A 22,315-nucleotide genomic window follows, 5' to 3' on the forward strand; every position below is an offset into this window, starting at 1 on the left:
TGGGGCTGGAGTTCCCCTCGGAATGAGCCTCTATGTGACCCCGATGCTGCTGTGATAGTAATTCCATGATGCTGCCGGCAGGATGCCATTTGGCGCCCAGTGACATGGACCATGCCATGAGCCTGGGATGGGCAAGACTAGCTCGACTCTATCTTTTATTTTAAATATATTTTTATTGATTTCGGAGAGGAAGGGAGAGAGAGAGAGAAACATCAATGAAAGAGAGAGAATCATTGATCGGCTGCCTCCTGCACGCCCCCTACTGGAAATTGAGCTGCAACCTGGCATGTGCCCTTGACTGGAATCGAACCCGGGACCCCTCAGTCTGCAGTCTGACGCTCTATCCACTGAGCCAAACCAGCCAGGGCTCAACTCTTTCTTAGTTACCTACCGTGAGTTAGAAACTGGCTGGACTGTGACACGGAAAAAGGCACCATTCCTGCCGCAAGAAGCTCCCAGGCGACTGGAGGAGACGGTGGGAAATGTAATTCAGCTGCAGTGCGCAGGCGTCAAGCCCAGCTTGGGCCAAAGGTTCGGCGTTCGCACTGAGCTGGATGGATGTGGAGGGAGAAGTGTTTCCGGCAGAGGGAGCGTGAGGACCTGGGGCGGAAAGGACGATGGGCAGGGGCGGCGATGACATCCGGACACAGGAGCAGCGCCCGAAGGCTGGTCATGCTGCTGAGAAGCCATCAGAAGCCACTTCAGCGGAATAAGCATAAAGATGAGGCCCGAGCCAAGGACTAGAGATGAAGCCTTCAGTTTCATTTCTTTCTTTCTTTTTTTTTTTTTTTTGAACAGGTAGCATTTTCATCTGGTTTAAAAACACACAAAAGGGCATGCAGTTGTTTTTTTTAAAAAAATATGTATGTTTTTGCCGAAACCGGTTTGGCTCAGTGGATAGAGCATCGGCCTGCGGACTGAAAGGTCCCAGGTTCGATTCCGGTCAAGGGCATGTACCTGGGTTGCAGGCACATCCCCAGTGGGAGATGTGCAGGAGGCAGCTGATCGATGTTTCTAACTCTCTATCTCTCTCCCTTCCTCTCTGTGAAAAATCAATAAAATATATTTAAAAAAAATATGTATGTTTTTATTCATTTTTAGAGAGAGAGGGAAGGAGAGGGAGAGAGAATCACCCGTGTGAGAGTGGAACTGCCACTGTGATGCTGCCCCATTTCTCTGTCCCTGGAGGAAGGACGAGTCCCCAGTGTGCGGACCCTGCTGGTGGCCCGCTTCCGCCGAGGGCCCCTGGAGGGGGCACAGGGGCGGCTTTGCGCTCAAGGCTCTGCTTGTGCTCACAGGGTCGAAAGTAAACCAAGCAGCGCCCGCTGCACACGTTCCTGTTGCTGTGTTCTGCTTCCCTCTTCATGGGGTCTCATAGTCGTATTTTTCTCTCATAGTCGTATTTTTAACATAGAGTTCAAAACCCCTGATTTAAGCAGCTATTACGTGCACGTTGTAAATTGTGTTTTCTCTCTTCTCTGAACCCCAGCCTCCGATGCGCCCGGGGAGCGTGACCCTGTCGCGCTGCAGCTTTGGTCTCTGGCTCAGCACCAAGCACCTCCGGACGGTTTCTTGGCGGTGATTTGTTGAGTGAGCGGACTCGGGGTGGAAAAAAGCTGTAGCTTTTGCTGAGTTTTAACTTTCAGACTCAACTCACAGACAAAGCCTGGAAAACTGAAGTGCGGGTCTGGAGCAGAATGTGGGTGTCCTCCGTCCCGACGATGCACAAGTAGAGGAGACGCACAGAGACGGATGAGGTCTGCAAAGTAAGGGCCAGAGACTCTCTAGAGCAGGGGTGGGCAAACTTTTTGACTCGAGGGCCACAATGGGTTCTTAAACTGAACCGGAGGGCCGGAACAAAAGCATGGATGGAGTATTTGTGTGAACTAGTATAAATTCAAAGTAAACATCATTACATAAAAGGGTACGGTCTTTTTTTTTTTTTTTTTTTTAGTTTTATTCATTTCAAACGGGCCGGATCTGGCCCGCGGGCCGTAGTTTGCCCACGGCTGCTCTATGGTGAGCGGGGCAAGAAACGCAGGTGTCACAGAATTGTTTTTCATTTTTAAGACTTTTTTGTTTTTAGTGCAGTTTTAAGTTCACAGCAAAATTGAGCAGAAAGTACAGAGTCCCAATACACCCCCGACCCACACCCATGGCCAGCCTCCCCCGTTATCTGCACCCCCCGCCCCCCGAGTGGTCCGTTTGTCCCAGTGGATGAACATTGCACCGTGGCTACACGGACACACCGCCATACAGTCCGTGGGGTGCAGTAGGGTGCACTCTCGGTGGACGTTCTGTGGGTTTGGACAAATGTATGCTGGCGCGTGTCCGTCGTGATACTCCAGCTGCCCTCATCACATATTCTGAAAAGTGACAGTTAGCCAGTGGAGGAACTTATATTTGGGTGGGGATGGGAGTTGGGGTGGGGATGTGTAAGGTTACAAAGAAACCAGACCCTCTCATCTTTCAGAGCGGACAGTCACTAAATCAGTTAAGATTTAAGTATAAACTGAGAAATTGAGGTAGAACTTAAATAATTCGGGTCGCTGGGAGAAATAATGGAAAGTGTGAGAAGTGCTGCCGGGGGGTGGCGTTGCGAGTAAGAAGTGGGCAAGGAAGAGGGACGCCTCTGGTAGAAGACTTCCCTGGCTGGTTTTTTCTTCTTAACTTGTGTATATTTTACATAAAAAAGAAATTATAGGAATGCGAGCGCTCTGGTTGGAATTAAAATACAGAGCCCCACTTTCTTCCCATGAAAATTAACAGGCATAAATATCCATTCTCATTTCGGAGTCAAGACAAAATTAATTTGGAAAAGAAAATACAGCCAGGGAGCAGAGCGCGCAACCTCGGGAAATTCAGGGAAATGTAATTGAGTAAGAATTATCTCTTTAATTACTTCTGACCAAATCAATAACGACGCTAGCCGAGAAGCCGCGGCCGCCACCACCGAGTATCAAGTTGCTGAGAAACTAATTGGGGTTCAGCCTTGTTTGGAAAAAGCCACCCGCCTTCCTTCTCAGAGTTGGTAAACGTGGTTCCCGGGGTGAGGAGGGACGGAGAAGCCTGGCTGGCAGCGTGGGGTGGGGGAAATAATAAGCTAAACCTGCTTATTATTTTTTAATGTGACAGCCAGCCTGCGCCAAGAGCCCTTCTTCAGAGAAAGCATGCCCTGGACGGTGTCAAATGCTCATTTCCATGTTTTCCTGGGGACAAGCATGGGAGAGCCAGCAAATGAGGGGGCGGGGGGGGGGGGAGCCAAAGGCCGCGGAGGCAGGGGAGCGAGCATCTGTGTTTTCAGAGCACAGGGCTCTGTGCAGGAGCTGCAAAGATTTCTGTAAAACCACCTTGGATGTGCCTTAGGTGGGGAGGATCCTTGTCCCAAAGGGTCCTTGCTGGGCACACCTTCTAGATCTTTCTGAGACCTGGTACTTGGGATAGGTTAAGATCCTATCTAGAGCTGGGATTCAAGTGGGCCCCATCTGCCTCACCTTGTGCAGACCTACCGACCTGACTCCGTCAATGTTGGGGTCCCTGGACAATTATTGGGGTCTTCTCACTTCCCTCGCGCACACTGTGCCTTGCTCCTGGTTCTCCTGCCCCTGGACTTGTCAACGACTCCTCCCCACTGCCCAGGGCATATCGGATATTCTTTCATTCAAAAAAGGCTTCCTGAGCCCACCTGAGGGTGCCAGCCCAGCACTCAGATACCCACCCTCCCCAACCCTCCCTCTCAGAGTCTCACGGGGCAGTCAGACAACTAAGCAAATTACCAGACACGTTCCAGAGGCTGCGGTGGGAGTGGGCTTGGGGGCTGTGGACACCTCTAACCAAGCAAGGGCAGAGTGGCTCAGGGACGAAGGAAGTGAGGTCTCTGACCAGGCAGAGTCTGGAAGGACTAGGAGGGTCTAAAAGATGAGGAAGGAGGATGGTGTTGCAGGCAGAAGTAAGGGCACGTGCAAAGGCCTGGAGGTGTCGTGAACTTGCGACTGAAGATGGCTCAGTCCGAGTGGAGCACACAGATGGGGCAGGGGTGGGGAGTGGAGAGGAAGGCAGGCAGGTACCATGGGCTGAAGCTGCTAGTAGATTGACCTCTGGACGCTTGTCTACCTGAGACCACTTCTCTTTTGCTTAGGTTAGGCCACGCTGGGTTGGGTTTTTCTATCATTGGCAACAAAAAGGGTCTGTGATTTTTGTTAGTGCATTGCAAGTGTTTTGTCTAGAGGACCCCAAACTATACCCCAGGGGATTTATACCATTCCCTTGTGGCTAGACGGAAATCCAGGGGAGGTCATTAATGTCAGTCACCAGAGAGCCTCAGAGCTGGGCGATTGCCCATCACAACCCCCCAACCCATGATAGGAATACGGAAACGGCCGCCGTTCACGGAGTGCCTCCTAGCGCCGGGTGCTGCTGTCGGCGTTTTACACGTATGAACCCATTTCACTCGTGCGGCACATTTTGTAGAATCGGACTGTTACTCACTGCATGTCATGGCTAGAAAATGGAGTCACAGGCAGGTTAGTTGCCTTTCCCCAGTTGCATAATAAGCAAGGGACAGAGGTGGAGGGGCAGTTTGGTTTTAAAGTCCGTACCCTCCCTGCTCCACGAAAAGATGAGCAACCCAATCACCAGAGAGGCTGTGGATTTTCCTAAGGTCACAGAGTAAAGCAGCGGGAGGGTCAGGACAGAAACACACAGGTCCTCACTCCCCAGCAGGCACAGCAAAGCAAGGCCGGGGATGGGATTTGGAGCCACATAGACCCGCGTTCACGGGCCAGGGTCTTTGGCAAATACAACACCTCTTTGAGCTTCAGTTTCCTCAGGCACAGAGCCTGCTTCCTAGGGTTGTGATGGAGAGTCGAGGTGCTAACGAGGGTCGGGTCTCAGGATGGAGCTGGTTTATGGGGTCCTCAGTAAATACTAGTGGTTAATGTAATTGTTATAATTAATGAGCTGTGTTGTTAACGAAGGTGTAAAATGCAGGTGATTGGCACACTACCATGGGCAAGTTGCTGAATTACTGTGGCCGTGGTCCTGTCAGTAAAACAGGGTTATTATCCGCCCTTTACTCGTGACACTAGAGAATTACGAGGATTAATTAGAAGTTTTATAATGTGCAGTGCACTTTGATGCTCTATAAACATGGAAATGTGATGGTTGAATATTTATACAATCCCTATTACCGAAGATCTTGAATTGCTTTACTGATGTTAAAAAAAAAAAATCCAGCTTTCCAAAGGTGTATAAATCTGAGTTGAATAAAAGAAGATTGGGCTTTTATTGTCTGCCACCTCAACAGGACTGGGTGTCAGTGGGCTGAATGCAATGCCAAAGCCTTGAGAATTTTAGAGGAGGTGCTTCAGGACTCAGGCTGAGTCTTACCTACAGTGACCACCAGCAAGGAGCACAATGCTTGACATGCAAGCAGAGGATAAATGCTTGATGAAGGGAAGGATGGGTGGATGATGGGTGAAGGATGGGTGGATGATGGATGGATGGGTGGATGATAGGTGAAGGATGGGTGGATGATGGGTGGATGATGGGTGGATGATGGATGGATGGGTGGATGATGGGTGGATGATGGGTAGATGGGTGGATGATGGGTGGATGATGGATGGATGGGTGGATGATGGGTGAAGGATGGGTGGATGATAGGTGAAGGATGGGTGGATGATGGGTGAAGGATGGGTGGATGATGGGTGAAGGATGGGTGGATGGATGGATGGATGGGTGGATGATGGGTGAAGGATGGATGGGTGGATGGATTGATGGATGGACAGGTGGACAGATGGGTGGAATTGTTAACCTCTTGGTGATAGGAGATTAGATGGTTAAGATCCCCAAGTACTTGGGCCACAGTAGATGGGGAGTCATCTCAGATATTGGAGAAAAGGCCACTTGGGCAGGGTGGCAGATTGGAAACATACTTGGCATTGGGCCGACATGGGCTACCAGCTGTGTGACCTTGGGCTTGGACTGAAACTTTCTCCATTTGAAAATGATATTAGTGTCTGGCTGCTTTGAGCTGGAAGAAACAGGAAACTCCAGACGCTGTTGCTTAAACTCTAGGAGGTTTATTGCTTCGTGTGAGAGGGCGTCCAGAGCAGGGTTGGTTTACAGGTCGTGCCGCGTCACTGAGCTGCCCGCAGAGTCAGGTCTCCACAGCTTTGCTCTCGGACGTCCTCCTCTCACGTTTGTAAAATGGCTTGTGGCAGCACTCAGGGTCCAGGCTTCCTTCTCCGAGGCCCCTGGCAGGTCTCCTTTCGTGCCTCACTGGCCCAAGAAGGCTGAGCTGGCCCATCCTCTGAACTGTCGTTAGCCAGGTGAATAAGATCACTTAGGAGCTTACTGTACCTACGAATTCCTGGGTCCCCTACGAGACCAGGACCTCGGGGTGGGGCCGGAATCTCCGCGAGGCTCCCGGGGGGTCCTGTGCCCACTAACGTCAGAAACCACTGGGTTAGACGACTTAGCTGGGATGGGCTTTGCTGAGTCAACTCCAAAATGTGGATGAGAATGCCCGCCTTAGAGGGTTGTTATGAAAATAGAAATAATGTAGATCAAGGGCTGGCACGCAGTAGGTGCATAACAGCTTCTGGCTTCCTTCTCTTCTTCCCTTCTCTAGTGATGTCTAAATATTTACTTTTCCACATTGTTCCTCCCCGCCCCCCCCCCACCTCAAGGTGCCAAGTGCCCTCCTGCTGCTCTGGCCTCTGGAAACCACCTGTGGACTAATCTATACTAAGGTGGGAGTGACATGGGCTATCACTCAGGCCAGTCGCATTTTCACCCTGAGCACAGGCGTGCAGGCAGTGGGCAAAGCTTAATGGGACGCTTGGTAAATGGTGCAATTTCAGGTACGGACCAGGGTTAGGGTGTTGGAGAATGATTTAGGGTGAGGCCACGCTGGCTCTAGCCTCAGATTCCACCCACAAGTAACCTCCTACTCTGGCCACACTGAGGGCACCGAGGGCACCGGTAGACTGAGCAGGATGCCGAGAGGCAGTGCCATGGGCAGAGGCAGCCGTGGGATGAGACGGGGCTGAGTCACTGGGGCTGATGGTTCCCCCTCTGCCCGCCCACCCCCGTGTCCTCAGCCAAACCGGTTAGGGCCATGGCATATTCTTAAGTTTAAAAAAGTTCTACATGTGGCAGAACCCCATTTATGACAAACAAAATTATCCTGAAAATAAAGTGTGTGTAAAGATTCATATATATGCATTCATTCCTATAGAGAACGGGTGTGGGAGGAGCCATATAAGAATATTACCTGTGCTGAAACCGGTTTGGCTCAGTGGATAGAGTGTCGGCCTGCGGACTGAAGAGTCCCGGGTTCGATTCCGGTCAAGGGCATGTATCTGGGTTGCGGGCATATCCCCGGTGGGAGATGTGCAGGAGGCAGCTGATCGATGTTTCTCTCTCATCGCTGTTTCTAACTCTCTATCTCTCTCCCTTCCTCTCTGTAAAAAATCAATAAAAATATATTAAAAAAAAAAAAGAATATTACCTGTGGAGATGGGCGATGGACAGGAAGTGATAGTCAAAGAAGTCTTTGCTTTTTTTAAATGCATGTATAGCAGTTGCCCTTCTGTCAACAGATTTCATTTACAACTTTTGTCATTAAACATAATGGACAGTAAACATCCCACATGCTCATTATAGAAAAATCTAGCAAGTGCTAGAAGGTATAGATCGTAAGTTTCAGATGAAGCGAGCCAGAGGTCTTTTCTTTCTTTCCAGCCGCTCTCTCAGGGCTCCTGGGAACAGAGGAGCTTCTCGCAGGCCTCAAACGTTTGCCTTGTGTGTGGTGCAATCACGGGGGCAGAGTTCAGTGTTTTTCATCAAAAGCTGCTTGTCTGGTAGACAATGTTGTTTTTCCTCACCTGCCTAAACAAGGCTTTGTGGGAAGTGGCTGTGCAAAGTGAAAGGCTCTATCGTTTGAATGAGAAAGAGAGAGAGAGAGAGCACACGCAAGAGCAAGCAGGTAGATGGGGTGATTCTGGAGAGTTCTGTATAGAAAGCTGCCCTGTGTCTCCCAACACCAGCTTTCCCCCAACTACCTGGCACCATACAGATTGGACCTTCCGGAGGGAGGGGCGTCTGAATGCTCGGACGGACAGTAATAGCAGAGAAGTGGGCACGGGCTGCGTTGTGATTGCCTTCCTGTTGTCGCCTACATTTGCCCGGCTCTCATTCCTGGGTTGGGCACCATTCACCTCAAGGTTCCTGTCGTGCGGCCATTAAGTCATTGTTTTCTCTGATCCTGTCGTTTCTGCCAGACCCTGGCGGGAAACAAGGGCACAGTCTCCGGGACTGGAATGCCGTCACCTGGTCCTTGTGCCAACAGCCCTCGCGTGGCTGCCCGGGAAGACGCACGCCTTACAGCAGCTCACAATGGCGTCTCCCCAGACTAACGGGCCTGTGGCGCTGTGTGGTACCCCCCCCCCCCCGCGAGTTCATCCTGCTGAGGGAGCCCCGCTGGCACTGGTTTAGGAGGAGAGGTCTGGAGAATGAGGTGGGAAGGGGGAGGGGGGAGAGAAGGGAAAGGAGAATGGTGGCGTAGAGGAAACCATTTCCTGACAATCAGGAAGGATGCTTCTCTAAGAACGTCGCCTATTCCTTTTACTCCCCAGCAGGAGAGAAAAGCAGAACTTCCCCAGACAGGGTCTAATTGTCATCGGAAATAAATGGTTGAGAACAGGGCGATTTGAGGGCTGCTGACCACACAAAGGTGAGGTGGGAGGGCTGGTCCCCGTGACCAGTTTCCAGCAGCAGGGCTGTGGCTGAATAGAGGATGCCGGCCAGCCTGTGACAAAGCACCAAGGAACCGAGGGCTTGTCTCCACTTTGGGGGTCAGAACCCACTCATCCAACAGATACAGGTGGCTGCTCTGGGGATATCACAGGGAGTGAAGCCACGTATCCCAAGCTGGGCAACCAGTGGCAGAGAGATGACCAAGGATGAGCAGGTGACGGTGACCCACACAACTGCTTTTCCAAACCTTTAGGCTTGGCTGCACAGACGACATGATACAAACAGGGCCTACAAGGGGCCCTGAGGAGGTCCAAACAGGCTATCCCAGCACCAGCCCCTCTGGAGCCCCCCACACACCCACAGGCAGGCAGAAGCCAGGGCGGGTCCTTGGATGAAGTTAAGTCATTGGTGTTGGCCAGGGACGGCAAGGCCGTCTCCTCCCGGCTCCGGCTCCCTGAGCTGTAGTGAGCAATTTGACTTTCAGCCTTGATCGGCTGACAGTGACTCCGAGTATTAATTTCTTCTCGAGCTGGAGTACGTTACAGCCAGCGGAGGGGATGGAGTGGGAACCACAGGATACAGAAACCCGTCACCTGGCTGCTTTATTAGCGGTAAAACTGTGGTGAGAGACGAGCCCGGGCTGTGTCCCTGTAATGAAGCAGACGCCGAACCCCCAATGAAGTACCTTTCATTTTGCAGCCGGGCATGTGACACCTTTCTCTCCCTCTCCCTCGTCTGCATGGGATCTCTTTAAAGATGTCTCTTTAAAGCAGCCAGACAGAGAGATGACAGAGAAACCCAGACACCCAGATCTCTCATCGGCCTATAAAACGGTCACCCATCTCATGCACGGGCCCTCCTGTACGGCTTGTGTCTTTTTTAGGCTGTTTTATTCAGGGATCCAAGGTCAGCAGAAATAGAAATGCAGTCACCCAACTCAAGTGAAAAATAAAGGAAGGAATCTAATGGCAGGGAAGCTCAGCTGCCTGCCCTGTCTCTGGGGCTCTTCAGAAAGGCTCAGAGCTGCCTTTTCTGCATGTCTGGTTCTTTATTCTTCCTCTCAGCATCCTGGCTCTTTCTGTTCCCTGACGGAGCCTATAAAAGCTGTGCCGACATGGTGCTCCCAACCGTGGGGATCATCAGATACTCGATGGCTATCTGGATCAGTGCCCCCAGTCCAAATTCCCAGGTAAGAGACTCTGATTGGTGCAGCCTGGATTGGGTGCTTTCCTCTGTCCAATCGTGTGGCTTGGAGGGTGGGACTCTGGCTGTGGAGCTTCCCAGCTCAGAAGCTGGGAACGTGTGACTGGATCCAGAATGACATCTTGAGAACTTCCAGAAAGGGATGCTTTGGTGGCAAAAGCAGATCTGGACTCCAACCCCTTCCATACCTGTGCCCTTGCACAAATTAGTTCATTTCTCTAAGCCTTGGTGTCTTCATCGGGCACACGGAGGTGGTGTTTCAGGGTCGGTTGAATGGGTCGACGCATGTCTAAATGTGGGTGAACGTGTCTGGCACACGGGAAATGCCCAGTAAATGGCATACAACTCCATCCTCTGGCCTACTTCCAACTTCAGCTGCTGCGGTGGGGACAGTGCCTATGCACTATGGCGGTCCCCCACCTCCAGCACCTGCATCTGCTCCTTAAATCTTTCCCCAGAGCGCTGGGAGCCTGCTGGGCCCACAGGCAGGCACAGCACGCAGGTGAGCCGGAGCGAACACCTCCCAGCAACCCCAGCCAGTGGAGGATACACCTCCAGCCTGCCATTCTGCTGTGGTTTCCGGGAAGGCTGGCAGGGAAGGAGAGACAATTCCCAAGGGCCTGGGGCATTCTTAGCTGCCTCGTGGCACCGGGAAGAAATAAAGCTTCTTATTAACATTCGAGGGTGTCAGGATGGGTGGGTGGTGAAACAGGCACAGCTCCGTGGCTCAGTATTTCTGGAGAAGCATAGATATGATCACATCACTGCTGTTTAGGATGTTTCCATTGGCTTCTCCTTGAAGTCATGATCAAGGTCAAAATTCTTTGTAGCAGACTTCAAAGACCTCATGGTTAGCCCAAGTATACATCTCCATCCTCATCTGCTCTCTCTCATACTCTCTGCCCATTCATTCATTCACTCACACCTACGGGATGCCTACTGTGGGCCAGCCCTGGAGTATGGGCCACCCTGGACCTCTTTGAGCTCCTCCTGCTTTCTCGTACCTCAGGCCTTCACAGATACTATTCCCCCTGCAGGAACCCTTTCCCCGCACCCTTCACCAGTTAGGAGCTCCTCCAGCTCTCAGTACACTCCGTCCTCCTCCTCTGTCACAACCTTCACTGTGGTAAGCATCCAAGAGATTTAGATCCAATACTTGGAAGTTTCCAAAACGCCCGTGAGATACGTGGCCGTCTCCTAGAGCACGTGTGTGAGAAACTAGAAGGCTTCCTGTTGTCCCTCGCCGCAGTCCGAGTGCACGCACGCCTGTTTCAGAGCTGCCTTCCTGCCTGCCTCCCCCACACATGTCCGAGCCGCCACCAGAGCTGGGTTTGACTGTCCCTTTGTCCACTGCATGCACATCTGTGTGTAACTCACACCTGCACTTCACCTCCTGTGCCTTCTCAACTGCAGCTGTGCTTTATATTCATGCTAGGTATTCAGACTCCTGTCTGCTTAACTTTTAAGCTATTACCCCCTCCAGTAGCTTCCCTGGGTCAGTTCACACCAGCCATCCCCTTTCAAGGTCTGGCATCTCGCGCACGTCAGTCACCGTCCGCATCTGGACGCAGGTGAGTCGCTGTGCATCACGATGGCAATTAAATCCTCCTCTGATCGTTCGCACACTTCACTGTGAGTACTTTCAGGGGAGACCTGGTCTGCATCACACTTCATTGAGGGCCCACTCTGTGCCAGGCATTATGTGATTATTAGAGTGTCTGGTCGCAGACTTGCGGGGGGGGGGGGGGGGATGAAGTAGGATGCTGACCCACCGCTGCCACGCTGTCCTGTGCCTTCTCTTTAATCCTGTTGTCAGCAAAGCCAGGAGCAGTGCCCCCAGTCAACCCTCACTGATGGCAGTGGGGCTGCCAGTGGCTCCAGACGCAAGCCCTGGCCATTCCTCAGTCAAGCCCAGTCCTCCCACCGCCTCCCTAGGTGCCCAGCTCATGAAGCATTTGGGCGTCCTCCACCTGGAAAATGATGTCCTGTCATATCATCACTTCAGTTTAATTGCGAGAGGCTCGGAGGACACCCCGCACGGGGTGCTTTTACACAGGCCTGTTAGGTTGGCATATGCGTTTCATGATCTGTGGCCATCCGCAGGCACAGCTACTTTTAGTTTCCTAGCAAAGGTTTGGACCGGCTCCTGTTGCGTTGTTTTTCCCTCCCCTTCATTGCCTGATTGGCCACTATCTGGTGTGACCTCGCCAGGCCCAGCCGGGGGTTTCCAGAAGAATGGAGAACGGCTGGACAAAGCAGGTCGTCTGATGGCTGTGCCCGTCCGGTCCTGGCCCCACCAGGATGCGTTGGCTCTGGACTGAGCATTAATTGTTACCGACATCTTAGATGAGTGGCTTGTCATCAAGTACAGAGGGGGGGTGTCATCCCTGGGCCCGGCTCTCTGCGCATGGCCAGCGAGCCCACTGCCTGCTGCGTGACAAGCCTGTGTCAAGCTTGGCCTGTGCATAGGGCTTTGCCTGTGATGTTGTCCGGGCTTGTGCTTGGGACTTTGGCGGCAGAAATCAATTCCAGCAATGCACTGTCACAGGTTGGAGGCAGATAACATTTCAGCCATGTCCTGGGAGGCAGGTGCAGTATTTGTTCAGAGCGTGGACAGACCTGGGTTCAAATCCCATCTCTGACACTTATGAGCTCTATGGCCAGTTACTTAACCTGTTACAAAGATGAATCAAGATACTTAGCACAGTGGCTGGCAGACAGGAAGCACTTCTTTATGCTCCTTGGCAAGCATTTAAGAGCCTGTGTTCACAGTTAGTTACAGTTGATGTAGGAGAAAATGTGTCGAGGTAGAATGGAAAGACTTTGAAACCAAATTGCCTGGGTTTGATTCCGAGATTTCCCCATTTACTTTGGAAGGAATCACACTAAATAGCTAATGACTCCTGCTTCTGGGGTAAGAGCCGGTCTGGGGTGATGGTCACAGATATTCTAATCTTATTTGTAATATTGTGACTGTTTACGAGGTTTGTGTGTTTATGTTATAATTTGTGCACGTAAGACGCTGGGGATAAAAAGGAAACAGAACGGGTTACTTGCGTTTCCCAGATGTCTGTGGGCCACAGACATTCGGAAAGTGATGCTGCTTCTCCGTCTCCGCCTCTTGTGACTTGGGTGGAAATACTGAGGGGACAGTCCCCACCCAGCTAGCCTGGTGGCAGCCCGCAGACCCTCCTGGGCCCGGAGCACAGTAAAATCTCTCTCTCGCCCCAAGTCCTTGCAGCTACAGAACACCCCCTGTTCTGAAATGGGGAAGGCACCCCCACCCCCAGCCACTGGAGCCCCACTGCCTACGGAGTGGCCCCTTTGGGGAGTACACAGGGGCAATGGCTTGAAGGATAGGCACTGAGGGAGGACTGAGAACGGGCCGAGCAAGGCCAGCATCCTGCGCCGCCGTCTGCCTCGGGCTTAGGGCAGTCCCCTGAGTTGTTGTTGGTTTTTTTGTGTGTTTTTTTTAGCTGTTTGCCTAATAAGTTTATTGTCTCTCTTCTGGAAAATCTTCATAGAAAATTATGGTTTGGTTTATTAGCTCTCAGCAGCCCGTTCCTGAGCTCTGAGGAAGCTTGCTTTCTTCTGAGCTACCCAATCTTTCTTCTGGGCAAGAGACATTTTGGGACGGTTCCACCTCTTCTTTTTAGGCGTCTCTAAGAACTTCTTTCTTAGGCTTCTTCCCATAGACTGGGTTCTCTCCTATAGCAGCGTGAGCTTTCTCATGCATCGCCTCCATCGTGTCTGGAGTTACGTTGTTCTTTATATATTGAGAGAACTGTGTCTTGTAAGCATCTTCATCTTCTCCCATTAGATAACGCATATAATCTGCAACGCTCTGACCCATGATGTGCTTCCGATGCACTTCTGCATCGAATTCCTTGCTTTCTGAATCATAACCAGGGAATCGTTTGGTACTGTGAGGCCTCCATCCACAGCTTCCTTCAGGGCCCCCCAAACTTTATTTCTAGTAGTAGTTCTGGCAAGCCCTGCATCCAAGTAGCAGGTGAAGGCACCAGGTTGACCATCAATGCTTTCCACATTATATTCATCTCCAGTCACCTCCACCTGGCCTTCATAGATCTTGTCCATGCAAAACTACTGAGAAGCCTACGGGCCAGCAGCAGGCCAGTACAATATGCTGCAGCATAATTTGTCAGGCCAACCTTCACACCATACTTGGGGAGTTCATGAGCATACGCTGCACAAAAATATATTTCCTTCTATACAGGCATAAGCGATCTGACAGATGATGTCTCTGTTGGTGACGCAGACGATCATCCTGTATTTAGGTGTGTCGTACTTATTTTTGTCCTGGATGACCAAGCGTTTCCGGGCACAGTGATCGGTTTTACCCTCTCGCCATCTTCTGAATTTCACTTGGTATCGCTTGAAGTAGGCCTTGACAACTTTCACAAACCCCATCCTGCGGAAGAGAGACCCACGGCCGCGGCTCGCCACAGACCTGCAGGCCTAGCCTAACTCTGGCGGAGAAAAAAGGCCCCCTGAGTTGTTTGAGAGCAAAGCCTTGGAGCTGAGGACACTCACTGCGGACAGCCCAGCCGCTGACAGAGCCGTGGGCCTGGCCATTTCTGCCCAACGTGGGGCTCCGCCGGCGGCAGCCTTTGCTCTGGAGCCTCCATCGGGCGGCGGAGACCTTCTCAGAGCGGCACTGCAGCCGGACACTCTTTCCACGCAGTCCCCGTGCTCCCCTTTTTCCAGGTGTCCGACCTCCTCACGCGTGGTCTCAGGGCTTGCCCTGCTCAAAACCCTCCCCCCTTCAACTATCACGCGCAGCAGCCAACAGGTCTCTTGCCCTTGCACAACCGTCTCAACGATGGGAATGCTGCTGCTTCCCCAAGGACCCTGGTGGACGTGGCTGCCTGTTCCTCCGGCCACAGTGAGCCAGTTCCTTCGTTCTGCTGTAGTGGCCGCCTGCAGGCATTCCTGGGAAGGCGGACAGGAGGAAGAGCCCCTGGGGAGTAAGGCAGCTTGGGAAACCCCAGTCTTCAGCTTGGGAGGGATGCTCTTCACTGGGGTAACAGCAGATGGGCGTCTATGGAGGCAGGTCGTCATGAGATACAGAGAGGATGTGTGTCCAGCGTGCGGATCTGGGCGGGGGAGGCGGTGTCCGGGCCCTCTTCCCACACAGTCACATTCCTTGGTAGAGTGTGACCTTCCCGCCTGATCACCACTTTGCTCTTTTTGCCACAGGAAAGCCAGGAGAAGAGGCATTTTTTAGGCGACAATAGCAAGTTAATTAGGCGGCTCTCCATTCACCAGACTTTACCCGAAGAGCCCTGAGGGAGGGGTGGTCAGTACAGGAAGGAGCTGGGGACTTGATTCCTTTTGAAAACTGGCCCCTGGCCCTTTGGGCAGTCCCCCCCCCCCCCCACACACACACATACCCCACATTCCGCATGCACCAGGAGCACATGAGATTCAAATGACATCAGAGCTACTTCCCTGCATGCTCCACTGCCATCCACTCTACTGAAAAATGTCTTCATCGTGCGCAGGGAGCTGTTCGGGTCAAGGAGGACACTGTCCCCCACTCCGAGCCCACACCCACGATTCTGCCTGAGTCAAACCCCACCCTCAGTGAGCTCCCCAGAGCGCTCACACAGAGCCTCGGGACACATCTGCTTGCAGCGCTGAGGGGCGTGGCCCAGGAAAGAAGCCCAAGGGGTTCTTTCAGGGGAAGCAGCCGGAGTCAGTGGGGACAGAACAATGGTGCTCGAGCTTGGGAGAGAGACTGTGTGTGTGTGTGTGTGTCTCTGTGTGTGTGTGTGTGTGTCTGTGTGTGTGTGTCTGTGTGTGTGTGTCTGTGTGTGTGTCTGTGTGTGTGTCTCTCTGTGTGTGTGTCTGTGTGTGTGTCTGTGTCTGTGTGTGTGTGTCTGTGTGTGTGTGTCTGTGTGTGTGTGTGTGTGTGAGCTGACTGTGCCGTCCCCTTCCCGCCCTGTGCTCCGTGATGTCACATGGGCGTGGAGATTAGTCACAGTGGGAGGATTTGAACCACAGAAATTGGCAAGCACTACAAACTCGGGTTTTGGGGCAAAGATTTCTGTCTGTATAAACCTGTTCCTGAGACGCATTATTCCTAAGCCCTGCCATCCCTGAATAGCATTTCTCATCACACCCTTTCCTTCCCAATTGTAATCATCCATGTGCAGGGTGGGCAAAAGTAGGTTTACGGTTGTGAGTATGTGAAGCAGAGTTTATTCTTGTACTACTGTTTATTAATTATTGTGTTGTTTTCCATACAGATAACTGTAAACCTCCTTTTGCTTCCGCCTGTATTATTATTTCTACAATGTCTCCTTTCCCAGCACTGCCACGAACTACTTCTGAAGTGGGCAAGTGGGTTAACCTCTCTGTGCCTCCGTTTTCTCATCTATAAAATGGGGATAAGGAGAGCCTCCAATCTTACAGGGTAGTTGCTTCGTGGTTGCCACGGAGGAGTGGTGAAATATATTGTGTTTAATGTTTTAATATAACTCGTCTTCACAGTTACCCGGGGACAGTGGTATTGTGATCCACACGATGAAGGGGAGCCCCCAAGATGTTAAGTAACTGGATGAGCGTGTCACAGCCAGTAAGTGGCAGAGGCAGGACTTGAACTCAGGGCTTTTGGGGATTCCAGGGCCTGTGTCTAACTCCCGCTGCAGCTTCTGTCTTCTCCCTCTGGCAAGTCAGCTTCCCACTACTCAGCCCTGGGCAAGCACAGGTGTTCTGCCAGGAGCAGACAAAGATGAAGTTTTCCTCATTTCCTTCAAAGAAACCTTTCTTGCCTCAAAGAGAGAGCAAGAAAGGAATTGGTTTAAGTTCATTTGGAATTCCGAGTTCATTATCCACGCCCTTAAACCTGTCTAGATGACAAATGCAATGTGGAAAATGTACTCCATCACCCGCATTTGGTCTCTGCAATATCATAACGCGTCTATTTTAGAAACATCTGGATGGCTCGGAGAGGGGCCAAGCCAAGCTTTTCTTAATGAGGATTTGTGGAAGTGAAGGGGGACCCCCTCCATTTTACAGATGAGCAAACCGAGACCCCCCCAACTTTGTCTAAGGTTATATGAATTTGGGGTTGCAGAGCTGGGATCTTGTGGACATTGAGAAAAAAGATTAAAAAAAGACACCTACTAAGGCGGGCTCCTAGTTGCTAACTGGGCTCAAATAAAAAAGCAGAGCCTAGCAGCCGTTTCTGCACGGGGACCACTCATGCTAACTGCACTTCATAGAGAAGCTTCTACACTAAACTTCCTGCTTCTGTGCCAAACTGCTGCCTGTTCTGGGTTTCTACCATCTGAGCCAGCCCTGATAAAGGAGTTCCTGGACCAATAGGACTGAGACTTTCCCCATCCAGTCAGAGCTCGGCATCTCCAACCAATTAGAGTGGCTCTATACTGACCAATCAGAACAGTGCCTTTGGATCAATCAAACTGTGAGGATTCAGAGTCTTCATTTGCATGAGAATGGACCAACCAGGGACCAGGGGCGGGGACTTCTGTCCATATAGCCTAGCTCCCCTCTGGCTCCAGGAGCACTCTTTTCCTTTCCACCAAAGGATGGGAACTGCATCTCCCCATCTGAGCGGAAACACCAAGGACAGAGCACAAAGCAGACCCCGAAGAGCAGAGCTGCCTAGCGGCTAGGGGGGCGTGATCCCAGAGCTGCTCTACAGCCATGCTGTGTTCATGGCCATGCTGTGTCCATGGCCATGCTGTGTCCACGGCCATGCTGTGTTCACGGAAATGCTGTGTTCATGGCCATGCTGTGTTCATGGCCATGCTGTGTTCATGGCAATGCTGTGTTCATGCCAGTGCTGTGTTCATGCCAATGCTGTGTTCATGCCAATGCTGTGTTCATGCCAATGCTGTGTCCATGGCCATGCTGTGTTCACGGCCATGCTGTCACAATTGAGATGCTTTGCACTGAATCAAGTTTCCTTCTTCACTGGGGATTCTTGTTGGTGTGCAGTTGGCACCAACAACCATCGGTTGACAGTCTAAACTCTTACAAGTGTGGTTTCAAGCCCACCACACTGCTTTGACTTTGGCAGAAATTGCTTAATATGGTGCGAGGCACATGGTCCCACATGAATAAGCATGTGAGTGGTTTGGAGCGCGCTTCTCATGACGTGCCTTAACTCTGATAAGCAGGGCTGGTCTGATGAAGACCCCCATCTGCTGCTGAGGGAACTGGGGCTCAGAGAGGTTAAGGAACTTCTCAGGATCACAAATCAGCGGGTGGAGCTGAAGGGGAGTGGAACCCAGCTTTGCGTTAGGTCCGTTGGCCACAACCATCTCCTCTTAAGCACCAGGATAAGAACCACAATTGTTTGCAGATTATATGCTAGGCTTTTTTTTTTTTTTTAAATCCTCACCTGAGGATATGTTTTGTAATTTTAATATTTTTCTTTTAGGGAGAGAGAGAAACACTGATTGGTTGCCTCCCATATGTGCCTTGACTGGGGATCAAACCCACAACCTAGATATGTGCCCTGACCGGGAACTGAACCCGCAGCCTTTTGGTGGATAACGCTCCAACCACTGAGCCACCCGGCTAGGGCTGTCTAGGCATCTCATGACTGGAACGAAATCGGAGGGGTAGTCTGAGCTCCCCATTTAGCATTGGGGAGTAAAGGTTGCTCTGGGGTTGGGTCAAGGTCAGTCACCTTGTTAGCATTTCAGTATTTTATAAAGACACCAGCGTCCACTCTGCAACTTAAACCTGACATTTTTCTCTCTGCCTGATTCCAAATTTTCCAGAGGTCACATACAATCATCATAATCTATTGTGGTATTTGGACTCTGTAGATAAATCCCTGCAATTTTCTTGATTTAAGCCCCTCCCCCCCTGCTCCCACTGACCACAGACATCCCGGGGGGGAGGGAGGTCTTGCATTTTTTGTTAATTATCTCGAGTACCTATTTTGCTGATTTATAGGCACAACCTCACAATCTTGTTCTCCTAGAGAAGGAATCAATTCTCTAGTGACAGCTGCTTAATGAAGAAATATGAGGATGTTTCCAGAAATGGAGTCAGGTAGGGACCGTCAAGGCACCCAACCTCTAGCTATGAGGCTCTGGCTGATTACAGAGCTGCCCACATGCTTGAAACCAAACGGGTGGAATATAAGTGTTTGCGCGCATGCCCCACCCCACATCTGCATTTCAGCTTTCCAGTCCAGGCTGATGGTGGGATGTCACAGACGTCGCTGAGATGGGCAGGGAGGACAGAATGCTCCACCCCTTTAAGTAGATTTCAGAACCCTCAAGTACCATTTTTAAAGAGCTGTGCCGAAAAGAACCTTCTGTCCCCCATCCCACTGTGATTCGTGTCGGGACTGCTGCCTCATAAATGAGGTACAAGGTGTCACCTTTGCTGCGGACTTCTTTTCACAACCCACTGTGACATCCTGGATCCGTTCCCAGACCTGAGTGACCATGGCAATTCATTATCATGACAACTTAAACCATGTCCCAGACCAGGAGGGTCCCAGCGGCGCAACTCTGCCAAGAGCTTCGCAACAATGCATGATTGTATTTCACAAGCTTTTCTCAATTCATTATGGATACTGTGGGTTAGAGAGAAATTGAACTTCAAAAACGGATTGTGTTGTTTGGAACTAAGTGCAGGGGTGGGCGTGGGATCAGGCAGAGGGTGGGCAGGTCTCCGCAGGTTCGGGCAGGTTCCGACAGGTGGAGTGACCAGGGTTTCTGATGGGGTCTCAAGGCTGGGTCTGGCCTGGCCTTGCCTGGTGTTCGATAGAGAGGGGCAGGTAAACGTATAGGAGTCCCCAGGCCCACTCCACTCATTCGTACTTCCTGCCTGCACCTGGAAGGCATTTAACTTTGAAATCCTTGCTTTCAGGAAGTGTATCGAGAGACAAATGTCTGCAGAACAGCAGCAGCTCTTATGCGTGCCCTTGGCTGACCTCTGGATGACATTCATTCATTCATTCATTCGACAACCATTTACTAGCATCTACTCTACGCCCTGGTGCTGGGTACCGGGGAGGGAGAGGACTAAGCAATGAGCACTCGGTGATGGTTACTACTCGCTTCAACACTGACCCGCTTATCCTCATTACGATCCCCTAAATACTAGTGCTGCCCCCCTTTTATGGACGGGGACTCGGGGGCTCAGAGAGGGAAATGACCTGCCTGTGGTTGCGCAGCTGGTGCGTCCGTGTTCTTAACCACCACACGTCACCCTCCTCTGGCAAGACTGATGCCCGATGCCTGGGGGAGCTCACGTTCGCTTTCCAGGACTCGCTGGGCTTTGCACTCTCCTGCCTCTGAACCTCATCTGTTCCGCAGGTTTGAGAAAACACAGGGAGATGCAAGTGTTTCTTACTCCAGCGAGACAGACAGCTCCTCCCGCCCACCGAGGGATGCCATTTGTCAGCCCCCCAACCCCCCACCAAATTGTAATTTTCACCCCTTGCTGGACTTAAAGGGAGGCTGTTCGGCTGCGCATTGTAAATCTTTTTAACACCTTCCCCAGTGTCTTTCCAAATATGGTGACTTCTCAGGCCTGGATTTCGCATCCGTTCCTCCAGCTGAGGCAAGAAAGGCCCCATATAAGGCCAGGCTCCTGTGGTTTTCATCTCCTTGTACAGACGCGCCCGAATTCTGCAGCCGAGGCCAGTGCCATCGGCTGATAAGTCATTCGTGCTGGGAGGCTGACACTTCACCTTTCCCCAGTTCTTCCTCTGTCTCCGCAAAGAGCAGGTTTTGTCTTTCTCTCCCTCCCTCTCCTCTTCCCCCCTCAGGATGCTCATTAGGAAACATGAAAGAGGAAGAGGAGGAGGAAAAAGAACGGCCGAGTGGCCGAGTGACCAGGGTAGCACGGGGTCAGGACAATAAGAGGGCGAGTAGGTGCGGTTCGCCGGACGGAGGAACAGGTGCAGCCCCGCCACGTTAACTGAGCGCAGGGCGTCTCCATGGAAACCCAGGCTGGGCACATGGATGAACTCGTGTTAATTACACGGAAATCTCCGCACTGGAAAACGGTGCTCCGGTCGCTGCTGCTGGCAAACCGAACTCCAGGTGGCTTCTGCCTGGTCGCAGATTCTAAGCTCAGAGTCTGAAGGTGTGATTCCTAGTGGTTGGCAGGAGTGATGCCCTGTGCCTCTTCCTGGCCACCTGGACTGTCCCCTCAACCCCCCTGGACCGCCCCGGGACCCAGCAGCAAAAGAGTTAACAGGTGGCCAGGGTCCCTGGCACAGTGATGGCGAGACATCTTCATACCCTTTACTCATCCTCAGCCGTTACTGGGTGGGCAAAGGGAGGCTCGGGCAATAGCGCCAGGCGAGGAGGTGGCAGGTCTGGGGTTGGGGCCCAGGCAGTCTTGCTGTAGAGCTCCCTCCTCGCCCCGTCTTTCCCCTCCCCCCTCCTCCTTCTTCCCCTCCTCCCCTTCCTCCTTCAGCATCTTGTGAAATGCTATGCGATTCACACACCATACGACTCATCCATTTAAAGTGTACAGGTCAGTGGTGTTTCGTATATTCATAGATATGTGCCACCATCACCACAGTCCATCTGAAAACATGTTCTTTTGCTGAAAAAACAACAACAAAACCTCTTCAGATATCAACCCATTATCCTACAGTCGCCCAGCCCCTGGAATCTCCCAGTCTTTCTGTCCCTATAGATTTTCCTATGCTGGACAGCTCATATAAGTAGAACGACACAATATGTGTCCTTTGTGTCCGGCTTCTTTCGCTAAGCAGGCTGTTTTCAAAGTTCATCCATGTTGTAGCAGGTGTCAGGACTCTGTTTTTTTTCGTGGTCAAGTAATATTCCGTCACGTGGATGTGTCACACCTTGTTTATCCATTTGTCAGCGGATGGACAGAGCCCACATGTTGACCTCTCCAGCGGATAAGCTTACTGAAGGTCACAGTCAAGGGCGAACTCGGGACTCAGACCCAGGTCTGCTCCTCAGCTCATGCACACAGACACTGAGATGGATCTGGCTGAGAAAAGATGTGACGCTCCTGCATGGCAGACTCAGAGTGTGGGGTCCCTGGGGATGACGGATGTGACATTACCGCGTAGGAAGGGAGAGCTGTGAGCCATGTGGAGGGACCTGGGCGAACAGAGACTTGAGGTACAAGGCCTTTTGCAAAAGGTGGGGGGTGGGCTGACTACAGAGGGTGGGACCCTGAGCCTCTCTGTGGGTTTCCTCTTCCGTCATAGGGAGATGACAGCAGTGCTCGCCTGCAGGGTTGTTTGGGGCTAAATGAGTTCATTTTTGCACACGTGGTTGGACTAGTGCCCGGCTCACAGTGAGTACAGTGGGAGTGTCTGCTGCCACTTCTGTCATTACCGGGG

At 51.7% G+C, this 22,315-nt stretch overlaps 1 protein-coding gene and 1 pseudogene across 2 annotated transcripts in view; both read right to left on the reverse strand.

Moving 5' to 3' along the window:
• Window positions 1-22,315, reverse strand: part of CCDC60 (coiled-coil domain containing 60) — a gene marked incomplete at both ends in the record, with an annotated part of 102,753 nt that overhangs the window by 66,783 nt on the left and 13,655 nt on the right. The gene's annotated exons all lie outside the window — the stretch shown is intronic.
• On the reverse strand, window positions 13,445-14,394 carry LOC308534864 (large ribosomal subunit protein uL18-like; annotated as a pseudogene). The gene has a single exon. The product of its transcript is annotated as a large ribosomal subunit protein uL18-like (transcript).

The sequence above is a fragment of the Myotis nattereri genome, assembly GCF_964212035.1.
Source record: "Myotis nattereri genome assembly, chromosome: 19".
Taxonomy (NCBI): Eukaryota; Metazoa; Chordata; class Mammalia; order Chiroptera; family Vespertilionidae; genus Myotis; species Myotis nattereri.